The following is a 14,053-nucleotide window of genomic DNA, read 5'->3' on the forward strand; positions in this document are numbered from 1 at the left end:
CTGTGTCACAGCTAATTCTGTCCATCGGCTGAATCATAAAATCTTAAAGCCACATATCTCAGTTTCTTCCATTGTTGAAGCTTGTCTTACCAGATGTTCATTTTCTGCATTTTGACTCCTTAATGTCAGTGTAATGTTCAGTGTAACTGAACTACTTTTGTATTTGATATTTTCAGTTCCCAGGAGTTTTCAGCTACATTATTTGCAAGGGGAAGTTTTTCTGGGGGCTTTAAGAGCAGTGAAAATGGTTTAATTTTCTGAGTCTCTCTCTGGCCATCTCCACCAGGACTTCTACTGATCTAATTCATTAATCAGTGCTTTGAATATTTTATGCTTCATACAGTACATGTCTGTCCCAGCTATGTAGAAAAGATTTTCATTTAGGAATAACAGCTCTTCTAGTGTTTTGGATTTGACAAAAAAATACATTTCCATATATACATTTTAATGAGGTCATTCATTTGGAGAGCTATATCCCCCAGATATTTTGTGACTAGAAAACTACATCTTTTGCTTGAACATAGAAATGGATCGTGGTTCACTTGAAAACGGACTCTAACTCAATCTTATTGTATATGTCTACACTGAAGGAAAAACTGACAGCAACGAGTCTGAAAGCCGAAAGTCCGTTGACTCAGGCTTGTGGGAATCAGCCTGCAAGATTAAAAATAGCAATGTATCCTGAAAACCTGAGTCAAGGGACCCAGGCCCTGAGACTGTATGTGAGGGGTTTTTCTTTATATGTAGAAATATAAAGAAAAACACTTTCTTTATGTGTAGACATACCCTCAGGAGTATTGGTGAGAGAGAGTCCATGCAGGTTCTTTTATAGGATTTCTCTGTAACCCTTTCATCCTAAGAATCAATGTTGTTGTCACAAAGGCTGGTGGGTGACAGAAGTAGACTGTTGTAGCCCCTAGAGAGAGGTTAATCAAAGGTTCTGCCCCCTGGTCAGACCTGTTGAGGACACCAGTGAGGGGCAGTGGGACTAAGCCTAAGGGAGAGAGATGCAGGTCTGGGCCCAAGACAGGTGATGACTGGGAGCAGGAAACCTTATGAGGTGTCATGTGAGGAAGATCAGGAGATGGCGGTCTGAAGAGCTGTTGACCTTTAAGCTGTGACCCATCCCTCAGGCCCCTGAGAAATTGTCAGCATGGCCCTTTCTTGGAAGAAGTTGGAACACTCATGATACACAGCAATCATGGAATTCAGTCATAAAAGCAGATGACTGTCCATATATATTTTAGTCGTCCTTAAGAACTTCTTTAGATCTCTTAAAAATATGTTTCCTCACAGCCCATGTAAATTAATGTATTGATAAAGTAGCGTGACTTAGCAGCCTCTGGGTTATTTATGTATAAAAGACACGGACATTACCCCAGAGACAGATTACTTCAGAAAGGAACATCCGTTAGGGACCATTTGATATTCATTGCAAAGAATGTATATTTAAACCTGTGGTGCCAGTTCTGTGCAAGAATGTTTTTTCCTTTAGTGTCATTCTTACATTCCTGTGGTGAGAGCATATAGTGAATTCAACAATGATTATCAGCAAAATATGCTGGTCTCTCAAACATTTCATTTCCATGTGCAGATTGTTTTCCTATGCAGGTAAGAGGGTTTGTGCACTGAGTAATTGTGGAAGCAAATTTAGAGGCTGTTTCTGAAAATTAAGCTACATCATATCATAGATATATTCAATTAAAAGGCAACATTTAGTGGGGAAATTTGACTGATCATAAAAATGAAGAAATAACAGAGTAGACAAAGACAGGGGGATGATAATATGAGCAGATATTCCTACTACTACTACCTTGCATATAGCACCTTTAATTTTAAAGGATCTCCAAACACTTCAGAAATCGTTTCATCACTGATGTACTGCTGTCTCTGGGATAGAGGACAGGACCATGTCTGATAACCATTGCAGAACACACTGTAGGAAATCACATATTTACCAGCCATGCCAGGACAAACCTTGCTCGTCTGTAAAGTACCACATGACCTTTAGGACCATATTTTTATAAAAAGAGGCTGCATATTTATGCACATTTTCATGCTTACTTAATATAATTGCAGATGGGTCCCTACTATAATGCAGTTTTTACATATATGGTCAAATTCAACCATGAGGTGGATTTAGTCCATGAAGTCTTTAAACACTGCTGAATCTCTTCCATATATTGAAATCAGATCATCAGTGGTTTGGATTCCAAAGAACAACAACTTGTATGAATCCCAAAGAAATCTCAGAGGCTATGTCTACACTCGCGGCTTCTTTTGCCAGAAATATGCAAATGAGGCTAAGCATGGTATATCGCCAAGCCTCATTTGCATCCTAATGAGCCACCATTTTTGCAGAAGAGGCTCTTTTGCCAGAAGGAGCTGTCTACACTGCCCCTTCTTGCACAAGAAAACCCCTCTTGCACAATGCTGTTACGCGAATTATTTTCAGGAATAACGGCATTGTGCAACAGGGGTTTTCTTGCACAAGAAGGGGCAGTGTAGACAGCTCCTTCTGGTGCAACAGCCTCTTCTGCAAAAATGGCGGCTCATTAGGTATGCAAATGAGCAGGGCTCACCAAGCGACAGCGAGCCCCGCTCGCCAGCTGCACGGTTTCGCATGGTTCTGCGCTCTGCGCCGGCACTTCCGGGTTGTAAACTACTCGCCACAGGCAAGTAGATTACATAATTTGTTGAGCCCTGCAAATGAGGCTCGGCAATATTCCACGCTTAGCCTCATTTGCATATTTCTGGCTCAAGAAGTCGCGAGTGTAGACATAGCCAGAGAGTGTTCACCCTCAGGAGCCTTGATGGTAAACATTTATGTGGAGTATTATGTGAAATACTTTAACAATGTTTATATTTTGGTCTGTTGGTGGCAACATTTAGATAGTGTGGATAACTTAAAATTGTGTAGGAAATTACTAATTTAACAATAGTGTATGGATCCAACTTCCATTAAAAATATCCAAGTATCATATCTATTAACTTTGTAGTTTATATCCTGAAGACAGTAGCATATTTGGACCTCTCAGTATGTTTACACCAGATGATGAATTATGCTTCCACGATTCATGCTAATTTAGACTAAGTGATTCTTAATGATTAGCCACCACAGTGTTCTGTGAGAAATCCATCTCTGGGGAACTCTACATCATGTAAAAGGTCTGAAGTAAGTCCATGAAGACACAGGAGGAAAGACATGAAATTATAAATGGATAATATACCTATAGAATTGCTGTATTAGCTTATTTCCCTTCACTCCCATCTCAGACAGCGATTACATTCTCTCTCCCTAGACCCCTTCTGTTGTAAGCTTACTGTCTTTATAATCACTACCCAGCTCCTTCCACCCCTATGTGGGCTTCATCTCTAATTAATGCTGACTCACACCCTAGGTGCAGCCAAGGTATTGCAATTAGCATCTCAGCCAACAGCACCCCCTTTGTCATCTGTGAGGGGTATACCCTCACATTGGGGTGGGGGTGCAAAACCTTAGTTGTGATTTATGTAGCTGTCAGGCTGGGCTGCTTTTAAGGTGTGCTGAGCTCAGCCTGGCCTATGAACTATCAGATATCCCTCTGTTGTGCTCATGCCTTGTGCAACTTAGTGGTAGTTACTGATCTCAACTGGGTATGAGGGAGTTTAATGAAAATGGCTGATCCTGCAGAGGATCTAAGAGAAGACTACTTAAGCAGAGCTGACCTCAGTCAGGAGAGAAGATCCCTGTGAGAGGATTAAGAATTCCCTGTTTGGATAAAAATTGGCACAACTATATATACCAAAGTGATACAATCAAAAAAATAAATGCATGTGAAATTGACAAATCAAATTTTAGAACAGAGTGGGGAGTGAGAGGGGAAGGTTAGTGTCTGTGAGGTAATGATATAGGGGTGATAATAGGGGAAGTTTCTGTGAGATAATGACATTAGGGGTGACAATTGGGGAAGCTATCTTTGTAATGGGTGAGATAATTAGAGTCTTTGTTTAGACCCATACATAAAGTGTCAAATTTAAGCATGAATGACAATTCTGAAGCTTCTCCTTGAAGTCTGGAGTTAGTCTCTTTGAAGCAATATGCATGTTTTAAGGTCATTGAAAGTGCTTCATAGTTCTGTCTTTTGTTTCAGCTAGACCAGACTAACACGGCTGCATCTCTATCACTATTCTGTTTGGATAAGGCCTAGTATATCCAGGCTGAATGATGCCCATGGGGAGCAGGTCAGGCCAAGCTCATACGGGGGAGTCCTGCAATATAACTTGGAGGGAATAGGGAGATTCCTGAAGTGAGCTGGAATCATTGGGGAAGGGAGGAAGGAAGAGAATTATGATACAGAGGCCCACAGGTGCCAAGTGCCAAAGGATTCACTAGGCTTAACTAGCAACTTCTGACAAACTCACTCCACCAAACACACTGCTTCATGGTCTCTATCCATAAAAGGTACTGAAAGCTAGTAATTTATTGATTCTCATAATCATGATAAGATGAGTCTGGGGAATATTTAAGGACTAAAAGAACTAAAATTATAAAAATTTCCCTTACGGTCTTGAAGTGAAAGCGAGTCACCAGGGAATGATATTTGTTGGTGGTATTGCATTTAAGCAGCAGGGAATCGTTGTCTCTTTGTGGCTAGCTAAATTATTATAATGTATTGCTCAATTGTCAGCCCTCACAACAACTCAGAGTGATTTTGCAGGATGGGTTGCAAGACAACTCATTGGTTACAATGCTAGACTGTACTTGTTGATTCTCTGACCAAAAAAAGCAGACATTATAATAAATCATCTCTAGGGCCCTACCAAATTCATGGCTATGAAAAACGTGTAATGGAAAATGAAATCTGGTCTCTTGTGTGCTTTTACTCTATGCTAAACAGATTTCATGGGGGAGACCAGCATTTCTCAAATGGGGTGGGGTGGGGTGTCCTGGCCCAAAAGAAAGTTGTAGGAGAGGTCACAGTATCCTTACCTTTGCACTGCCTTCAGAGCTGGGTGGCTACAGAGAGGTGGCAGTGGGATGGTTGCCCACATCTGAAGGCAAGTGCCCCACCAGCAGTTGTCCAGAAGTAAGGAGGACAATACCATCCCATGTCAGCCTTATTTCTGCATTGCTGCTGCTGGCAGCGGTTCTGCCAGCAGCCACCAGTCTCTAACTACCCAGCTCTGAAGGTAGCTTTGCTTCCAGCATCAGTGCATAAGTAAGGATAACAATACTGCAATCCCCCTACAATAATTTTGTGACCCCCTCACACCTTTTTGGATCAGGATCCCTACAATTAATTTAAACACCATGAAATTTGACTTGCAAATAGCTGAAATCATGAAATGTATTTTTTAAATCCTATGACTGTGAAACTGACAAAAATGGGCTGTTAATTTCAGAAAGCCCTAACCATCAATCACCCTCATAGGATTAGGAGTCACAATCTCCAAAAGGAGATAAAGACTCAAAAACAACTAACTTTCCTATCTCTTAATACAGAAAATGTTTAAAGGACACTGTCAAGTTGGTTAGGCCAACAAACAATTTTTTTGTAACTTGAACATTCCTCTGCAATACTGGAAACACAAACACATCAGCATCCTATTAGTTCATTAGAATCAGGAAGTGAAATGGAGAAGAAATAAAACAAAGCCATTTTCCCTATCCCTGTCTGAGCTGAGTGACATGCGAAAACCAAATAGCAAAAATCAAATGAGCATTAAATGTTTGTTTTAATGTTCTAAAGTTACTAGTGAAACAGGGAAAATTATTTTTTCCAGCTCAATTATCCTGAATCTTTTCTGTGTTCCTTTAAAAGTAACCAAATAGTTATTTAAACTAACACTCTTATTTAAACATCCCCAGCCTTGGGGAGGGAGAATGGAAGATTAAGGAGATCCAGCGCAGCATTTTTTAAAAACTTTGTACGAATCCAAGGACTGTGAACCTATCAACTGCTCAGCGCAGTACACGTGCCAGAACGTCGGAGGCGCTCTTTAGCAAACTTTCTGCCTGACTTGCAATCATTCAAATGTGATTAGCAAAATCCTCCTCCTTGTTATCGCTTGGTGACACGGCTTCAAAGCAGCCACTAAAAGATGGGATGAACTCATGCATGACCATAGCTTTGGGCGTGCCTCCAACGTGGAATTGCTCCCGATTCACTTCATGTGTGGACACCCTCGTTCCAACACAAGAGCGCCTGGGTGCGGATTAGTTGAATGCACGTTACTCCCGGCTTGTTTGGTATTTGCAAGCCACATGTTACGGTTTGTCCTCGCCTGTCAAGTTGGTTACACAGCTGCCAATAGAGCAAACAGCTGTGGGGCTGGACAGGCGGCTCTCGGCCCCCTTCCCTTGGTAAAGACGTCCTGGCAAGCGCAGCCCCCTGCCGCCGGGGGAGGAAAACCTCCGCGCTGGAGCTTCGCAGGGAACAGGGAATTCGAAGGAAGAATCCCTCCCACTCACGTCACTCAAGAGGGAATCCCCGCCTCTCGTTCTAGAGAAGGGAGTCCCCGCCTATTCTGTCACTCAGGCGGAAGGGGAATCCCCGCCCACGGCGGCGTTTCTGCGGGGATGTGGCCCCTCCCACGCCCCGCACGAGGGGGAGGCGGGGTTCAGGCTGCCCTGGGGGAGGGAGGCTGAGTCGGTGGGAAAGCGGGGAGCCTGCACCCGGCCGAAGTGCTGCCTGCGGCTACGTGGGGGCAGCACCCCCCGCTGTGTCCGAGCTTGCGCTGCAGGGGGAGCTGGGGCTCGTAGGGAATCCCGCTGTGCAGCTGGGGGCGAGGTAGCCCGGGGGCGGGGCGGGGGATCTTAGAAAGGGAGACGGGGGGTCTCCCAGCTGCGGAAAGGGCCAAGTTCGGCGCGCTCCCCCCATTGCTGCCCCCGGGCCCGGCGGGGTGAAGGGCTGGGCAGCCCCGCTCCCTGCCCGAGCCCCGCTGGGCAAGGAACCCCCGGGGCCCCGCTGCACGGCGAGCTCCACCCCTGCCCGCGGCTTCTGCCCGGCACCGGGGAGCCCGGCTTCGTAACTAGCCGCACCGCAGCGAACTTCAGCTGCTGGGACTTGTCACCCGGGCGGGGCAGGGGTCCGGCCGGGATATAAATAGCCGCCACCGCCGCACTGGGAGCCGGTCGCCTGGGGCGCGGGCAGAGTCTCCAAGGAGCCTGTCGCCCGGCCTCTGGTGCCGGAGCGAGCGAAGCCTTAGCCAGCCCCCAGAGCCGGGACCTGTAGCGGGAGCGTCTCGCCAGCCCGGGGGAGGGGCCCTGCAGCCCCGCCCACTCGGGAAAACAGGTGGGGAAAGACCCCGCAGCCCTCCGGGCACAGCGTCCGCTCCCACCGCAGCCCGGCGAGCCCAGCCCCCTTCGCCCGCCCGCGAGAGACGAGCCGCCCCCCAGCTTGGGGACAGAAGTACAGTGCCCTGCCCGCTGGCAGCCTGGCTCCCCCCGCCCTGGGACTGGCCGGAGGAGCCCAGAGCCAGCGCCTGGGACTGGCCATCGGACCTGGTGGCAGGAGGTGAGTGGATCCCGCTTTGCTTTGCTTTGCTCTCCTCTCCTCCTGCAGGGGATCAGTCGGCGCAGAAATGACACCAGGCGCTGGTTTAGCAGAGGAAGGAGGCAGGGAAATCAAATGTCTGTTTTTTTTTTTTAAAAATTGTGGCTTGTCAAGAAATGTGACAGTCGGGAGATCGGTTTTGGTAGAAGTCAAGTAAATTAAATGAACCCTTCCTCACAGCTCTTTTCTTTTTCTCTAAGCATCCAGTAACTTCGTGGGTATATCGAAATCCGCCCAACTCTCCTTCGTGTATCTGTCTGTAGTTTGCATTACCACTTGCTGAATATGTTAGGTGTTTACCGTGATCTGCAGCTTCCAGACCTTTGTGTGATTTCACCCTTCAGTGTTCGTTGGTAAAATCTCTAGTGCCAGCATTATCTGAACTATAAAAGACTGGGGTCACCTTTCCCCACCTACTAGCACAAACCTGAGTCGTGCAGAAGTAATAAGTGCAGCAAGGCATCATTTAACAACATGCACCTTAATTTGTTGGAAATCTTGAGTCTGGTAGGATACTGGAGGAACGGGGACCAGTGTCCTTCACCCTCCTGCCTGGATACAAGTGCCTGGACTCTCAGCCACATGCTATTGCAGTAGATTATAGAGACACTCACAGATGGTAGCAGGCAACAACCTCTGCCTTGAGGATTTTAATTAATTTCTCATGCATTGTGGATTTTAATTCATTTTAAAATTACCTGCATGACTGTCCTTCAGTGGAATGGAATCTGGGGGACATTAGCAAGCAGGAAATCAGTTGAGTTTTTTTTTAAAGCAAGTAATTCCCTTTCTGTAGCAACCTAATAAAGTCAGACAGCATGAAACATCTGGCTGATTTTTTTTTATTGCCAGAAAATAGTTTGTCATTAAATACATTTATCTACACAAACCAGGCTTTGATATATACAATGGTGTAAGCAGCCTACGAGGAATTAAAAAACCACAACAGAAGGGTGAGGAAAACATCAAGGGCTGGCCTTAAAACCTATTGAAACAGAAAATCTCATGCATGTTAAATATATTGCTTCTCTTTCAGGTGGCCTGCAGAACTTTGCTTGTCTTTCAATGGTACCTTTGGTTGTTGAAATAGCCTATGTCTCCTTAAAAGTGTAGCAGAACAATTGTTCTCTATGGCTATGTCTACACTGCACAGTTATTTTGGAATAAGCTATTTTAGGAATAGTTATTCTGAAATAGTTTATTTCAAAATAGTACATCTACACTGCAGGGAAGCCTCAAAATTAATCCAAGGCAGGTTTCCCTAATGTAGACATACTATCTCTATTTAGAGCCCCAGGAGGGATAACTTAGAATGGCTCTGGTGAGGGGCTATTTCAAAATAGCCGAAGTGGAGTGTCAACACAGCCCCTATTCCAAAATAGCTATTTTGGAATAGGCATTATTCTTTGTAGAATGAGGTTTACACAAGTCGGAAATAACGGAATCACTGTGTAGATGCTTGCATAGTTATTTCAGAATAACAACCATTATTCCGAAATAACTTTGCTATGTAGACACACCCTAGCTGTTTGGCTCAGGAGGACCCATGTGTAAATCTTGACAGTTTGTGGTAGTGGTGTTGCGAGACCTGACACCCCTGATCACAGCACCACTCACTCAAATTTGGCCTGACCAGTCCCTGCCATCATGACAGAGAGGCAGCTTGGCCAAACCTGAGAGGAGTTGTGACCCTGTGTGCTGGGTCACAACTCCCAAAGCAGTATGCTAAGCCCAGCCAGCCCTGTGGGACCAGAGCAACTGCTGCAGGCTGTGTGGGAGTTACAGGTGTTAATTTCAGATTAATTGGCTAATCGAATAGTTGATGAAATTTCCATTGACTATTTGATTACTCGATAAGTGCACCTCTGCCTTTGAAGTGTAGCAACAGCCCCAGGGACTCCCCAGCTGGCCCCAGGCTCCATGTGGCACTGCTGCTTTTAAGCACCCCTTCTCCTCCCCCTTGCTGCCTCTTTCTGATAGAGGCAGCAAGGGGGGGTGGGGAAGAGACTCATCCACTCGTTGTTCACATCCCTAGAGTGGGATTGGCTTTCCTTTCTCCCTCCGCCCCCAGGCCTCTCACCCCTGTTTCCCAGGGCCAGAACTTGACCCATAAGCCCCTCCTTCCCTGGCCTTCTGTGCATCAATTGGGCCATTCTGGTGATCCTGTTTTAGATCAATGCTCGGAAGAATAAACTGGGATCTTACTCCATCCTTAACTTCACTTTTTCTGCCCCTCTTTGCTGTTTCTGTGGATCTCTCCCTAATTGTAAGACATCAGTACATCACAGTTTTCATGAATTTCCGTGCAAACACTCATCTGTTGCTGTGGTTCTTGGAGGTGAAGCACAGAAGTGTTGTAGCTCATGGGGGAACTGGCCAAAAGCCACTGTTCACTATCAGGAGGCACAGAATTGGAGGGGTCTCAGTGGGGACTGAAATGATGATGCCTGACATCTAAGGGCACCATTTCGGGAGAGGGGGGCAGCAGCCGTGCGCTTTGGGATGTGACTTGCTTTTGATCCCTCCTCCTTCTCTCCTCCCCCCCCCCCAAACTATCAGGGAGTGAATGGAAGGTCCTTGCATGCCGCTCACACCTGGCTGGTGAGCTCCCTTCAGTAGCCAGGTGTGAGGGGCATGCACAGAATGCAAGCACTTTCCCCTCACTCTCTAATAGTGGGCGGGAGGGGGGGGAAGAGATGGGATGAAAAGCAAGCCACGTCCTAGTGCACACGGCTGCTGCCCCCCTCTCCCAAAAAGGCGCCCTTGTTGACCTCATGTAGTTGCAGTGTTTTAAGATTGCCTATGTTACAACAGCATGGACTAGCTGCCTGTGGATGATTGTGCACCCTGGAATTGGCAAGATTATGTGTTATAGTTTCCTCCTCCACTCCCATTCCTCCCATACTCCTCTCTCTTTCATCTAATCTATTCCTTCCATTCCCCTACATAGGTGACTTGTGGTAGCACCCCGGAGATACACTGCCCTCCCTTGTGCCCATTTTAATTGCTAAATGGGGTACCCTGTCTTTCTCAGTGGCCCACCCCACACCCCATCTCTCCGCAAACACCAGTTGCTTATGGTTGCCCATATGTTGCCACTTCTGAGAGGGCCTGTTGTAGGGCACCTTTTTGACTGTCCTGCTCAGTTCCTGCTCTGGAGGAATTCTCTCCCATCCTGCAAGGGCCTATAGTCATTGGGAGAATCCCTCTCCAAGTTGCATTACAGAAATAACCTTCTTAAAACCAGAATGCGCAAGTCTGTTTAGATTATATATGGACTCTACTGCTTGCACCGAAGGAGGTTTACCTTATGTTTTGGTATTTAGTCAATTTCATCAACAGTTAAAATCTTCTGAAAAAGTGGATTAAGGTGAATGTTTCTGGATTAAAAGACTCATAATGGTTCCTTTATGAATTTCTGGGCGTCTGTTTTTGTGTGTGTGTCTCTTTACTTACCCATCAAAATTTCAGGGCCATAAACATAAACATGGGTAGACAAACACTGACTCATGCAAAAATAAGATTTTGAGGCCAGAAGTAATGAATTGCTACAAATAATGACAATTTCTTGGAGCAGGCACAATCTTCTGATTGTGAAGCTGATGGAGGAAAAAATTATTCTCCATGATTAAGGATATGAATTTTCACTGTCGACCTGAAAAACTATCAATGGAAACTTTCAGAGGTTACCAAGATCTGGGAATATTACTTGTCCTGCATTTTTCACCAGCATGCTCCATTTCCCGAAGGGAACGTGCACATGTCCATTTTGCAAAACAAGCAACTGAGAGACAGAGGTCAAATGACTTTGTAGAGGGCACATGGAAGTTTGGAAAGCCCTGATCTCTGAGATAGAACTATGTTCCCTCCACTAGGCCACAGTGTCTATCATCCATATTGCTTCAAAGCTATTTATTTAGCTAGAGTAAGCTTCTGCCTTAGCCAATCAGTATAAAAGAAAAGGCCCTAGTTCACTTGGGTCCAGTGAAAAGGTTCTTTGAAGCTGTGTTTCATCTGATTATTTGTGGTACTGCAGCAAGCATCTCCCTATCTCTCCCCCCTAGCCTTGCATAGTTGAGCAAGAAGGTGACAAAATGGAACTGCGCAAGCCTCAGGTCAGATGAGCAACTGCCCAGGATCCTCTCTGAAAGATGGAATAGAGCAACTCTGACATTATTTAGTTCGGCCCTGCCAAGGTCTGCAGAATGCTTTTGAAATCTTAGGGTTTTCCCCCTCCTTTGTTTAGCTTTAAAAAGTAAACGGACTTCTATCTTCAAAAATCAAAGTAAAATAACATCTGAGACTGAGTAATTTGGCTTTTGTTACTGTTTAAAGTATCAGTGGTATCAAATGCATTTCAATTCTTTAAAGGTTGGTTGAATTGCAGTGAATTAATGCCTAGGAATATTAACTATTTAATGTAGAAATATGCTGTGTATGTCACACACTTCTAAAGTCTTATGCTGAAGTGTCACACACTTCTAAAGCATTACTGTTCTAAAGTTCCTGTCGTCAAGAATAAGGCTATGTCTACACTGCTCTTCTCTTGCGGAAAAACATATGCAAATGAGGCAAAGTGTGGAATATCGCTGCACCTCATTTGCATAATTAATAAAACTCCATTTTTGCGCAAGAGGCTTTTGCGCAAAAAGGAACCATCTACACGGCTCCTTTTTGCACAAAAAACCCCTCTTGCGCAAGAGCCATTCTTCCACATTTTTTTCCGCGGAAGAATGGCTCTGGCGCAAGAGGGAGTTTTTGTGCAAAAAGGAGCCATGTAGATGGCTCTTTTTTGCGCAAAAGCCTGTTGTGCAAAAACAGAGCCTCCTTAATTATGCAAATGAGGCATGGCAATATTCCATGGTTAGCCTCATTTGCATATGTTTTTCTGCAAGAGAGGGGCAGTATAGACAAAGTATTCTTTTGCTGAATTTTCTATTTCCTGGCCACAGCAAATATATGTCACTTTTTCATCTGGAAGGATTCCAATGCCTTTCACAAACTATTATGTATTTTAAAAAAATACTTGTTAAGGCATCATTAATGTTGCACTGTTGAAAAGGCAGAAGTCGGGAAATGCAAAAGCTGAGGTTCCAACAGCAATATTAACTTGGCTGTGCTACACATCCTGTATGTTTTTATAGCATAAATCTTATAATACAAACAGGAATAGGTGGACAGCTTAATATAACCAGGGAAGTAGGAATAGAAAACAGTATATAGGGGCAGCATGGTTGAGTCCACATATGGTAGTTGGCTTTATTCAGCATCAGAAACATGAGACCTCCAACCACACAGTGCCCCCTAATGTCAGTCTGGAAAATATGTTCAGTAATGGAGGAATGTGTTACATATTGGATTGCTGACAGTGGTTCCTGGGGCACACTGGTTTTTTGTTTTGTTTTTTGTTTTAAGTTTGCTATCCCAGAACCAGGGGTGGACGGGCCTGGCGGAGTACCAGGAATTTCCCGGTGGGCCGTTGTGTCTGCACGTCGTTGCCCCTCACTCCAAGCAGCTCCACCTCTGCACGCCATTGCCCCTCACTCCAAGCCTGACCCGCTGCCTGCACCATGTGCCGGACATGACGCAGGGGGCAGGGCTTGAGAGGCATGCAGGAGTAACGTTATGGAGAGGGCTGTTCTCAACTCATTTCCCGGGCCTATTTTGATTGCCAGTACGCTCCTGCCCAGAACGGATGAGTCTCTAACCCTGTTCAGTTTGTCAGACCAGCCAGAGCCTAACTAAAGGTGCTACCACTTCATGTCCAATTACTCGCAGCCACCAAGTAATGCTACCCACTGAAAGAGGTAGCAGTTCTTTAAGCTAATTCTCAGTAGACTATATGCAAAAAAGAGGACAGGAATTCAGCATTATAATTAAATAATAGGGAATAGACCACATTAACCTTATTAATAGTCTGTTATAATTTTAGAAAATAAAATGTTTGATCTTAACAGACTTCTTGGAATATATGACCTACAGAGTTTAAGGCTGGAAATCTAGTCTAACTTCCTGTGTATCACAGCCATTTAATATCAGCTAGTCATCCCTCTGGGCCTAGTGTTTGCATAAAGACTGTCATAACCCAGTATGCAGTGTGTTATCTTTCAGCAATAGCTCCTTGACTATAAAAAGGTTCACCAGTGTGTGTGATGTCTGTGATTACATTCTTTGGCACAAGCTACCAAAATCAAAAGAGCATTCCCTTTTTGTTGAAAGAATCATTTCATTTAACAAGAGCAGTGCACACTAACAATCTGACAAATTGTTATCAACGCAACCTAATAATTTTCTTTGAGAGTGTAACAAGCCCTGTGGATGGGGGAAACAGTAGATGTTATAGCTCCACTTTAGTAAGGCTTTTGATACTGTTTCATGTGATCTTTTCATAAACAAATTAGGGAAGTATAGCCTAGATTCGTCTCAGAGATGTAGCCATGTTAATCTGCATCTGCAAAAACAATTAGGAGTCCCTATGGCACCTTAAAAGACAAACAGATTTATTTGGGCATAAG

General features: G+C 44.8%; 1 protein-coding gene across 4 annotated transcripts in view; it reads left to right on the forward strand.

The window, feature by feature from the left end:
* Positions 1-6,632: 6,632 nt before the first annotated feature.
* Positions 6,633-14,053, forward strand: part of PDZD2 (PDZ domain containing 2) — a 307,796-nt gene continuing 300,375 nt past the window's right edge. For all 4 annotated transcript variants that reach the window (XM_075932594.2, XM_075932596.2, XM_075932597.2 and 1 more), the window contains exon 1: positions 6,633-7,499. The gene's annotated coding sequence lies outside the window, so the exon portion shown is untranslated. The remainder of the gene's footprint in view (positions 7,500-14,053) is intronic.

Source organism: Pelodiscus sinensis, chromosome 6 (assembly GCF_052426305.1).
Source record: "Pelodiscus sinensis isolate ZL-2025 chromosome 6, ASM5242630v1, whole genome shotgun sequence".
NCBI lineage: Eukaryota > Metazoa > Chordata > Testudines > Trionychidae > Pelodiscus > Pelodiscus sinensis.